Here is a 1,278-nt window from a genome sequence, read left to right on the forward strand (position 1 = left end):
GAATATGGGTCATTGGTTGGTGGAATGATGAAATCTCGGGGTGATTAGCGTTAAATCGTTGGGGTTAAATAATTAGGTCATTGTCTGCTTGTCCAATCCATCCAGCCCAAGAGACGGGACCAGCCTTGTGTTGTGTGATGGGTCTTTATTAGGCCGAATGGGTGGGCCTGGAAATTTTAGTGGCTCATTGATATGGTCTGTACGAGTGAAGACCAAAGACTGAAAAAGGGTAAAAGAGCAACAAAACCGCGCCAGGTAGGGGTCGAACCTACGACTTTCTGCTTAGGAAACAGACACTCTATCCACTGAGCTACAGGCGCCATTGACAATAGATTTGACTATGATATTATATATATATGATATATGAAAAATGTCTGATAAATCAACCGGAATCATAAGAGTGGTAGCTGATCAGGTGTTATTTATCAGAATTCATGGATGGGAGATCGGGTTCAGTCAGTGCAAGGTCCGTTTGAACAGCTTTTACAACCTTGCATCGGGAACATCTTTATACTTCTATGCTTTATTTCATGAGGAGATATTCTCAATGCAAGGCTATGATGGTTGTTTGAACGGGCTTTGAACTGACTGAATCCCATTTCCATGGATGGGTTTTGATTGATCAAAACTCTTTCAATACCATATCTTTCGCGCATCATAAGTTTTCCCCTATTTATTATGTTGCCGGTTGATTGGTTGTAAGTTTTTCAGGTATCATGTCTTTCTGACATCAAAATCGAACCCTATTATCTCATTCTGAATCTTTTACTTTTTGTTCCTATGTAAATAGTGTTTTTGATTCTTGGAACCATTTTGAAGCTACTACCCCTATAACCCTTGAGGGCTCCTATAAATTAAAACGGCTCTCTTTTCAGTTATACAAGGGAATAAATTTATTGGGTCATGAAGCTCTGTATGTGCTATCTTACTGCAATATTATCTTTAGAGTGAACCCATAAAAAAAAAGTTATCTTTATGTACTTTTTACTATTCAATTCTGTTTTTTTTTTCTGTTCACCAAACATATGGTGCTAAGTGTTAGATCTGGATCCAGTCTACCCCTCCTAGAGGGGACCGTTATTGGGTAACTAATGGCCTTTTTTAAGCATTCAACATGATTCTAATTTACAGTCATGCGTCCTTAAGGCTGCTTTTAATTTGTTTCTTCCTACAATGGATGTAAGATTTCAACAATAAAATATTTCAGATATTATTATCTGTGTTTTGAATGTGGAAGGGACATCAAACCAAAAGAGCCATGGTTTGACCAGTTTGATC

General features: G+C 37.9%; 1 non-coding gene across 1 annotated transcript; it reads right to left on the reverse strand.

Moving 5' to 3' along the window:
* Positions 1–247: 247 nt before the first annotated feature.
* Positions 248–320, reverse strand: TRNAR-CCU (transfer RNA arginine (anticodon CCU)). Its single transcript has one exon. It is a non-coding gene; the product is annotated as a tRNA-Arg (tRNA).
* Positions 321–1,278: the final 958 nt, after the last annotated feature.

Source organism: Nelumbo nucifera, chromosome 2 (genome assembly GCF_055504915.1).
Source record: "Nelumbo nucifera cultivar China Antique chromosome 2, China Antique-T2T, whole genome shotgun sequence".
Taxonomy (NCBI): domain Eukaryota; kingdom Viridiplantae; phylum Streptophyta; class Magnoliopsida; order Proteales; family Nelumbonaceae; genus Nelumbo; species Nelumbo nucifera.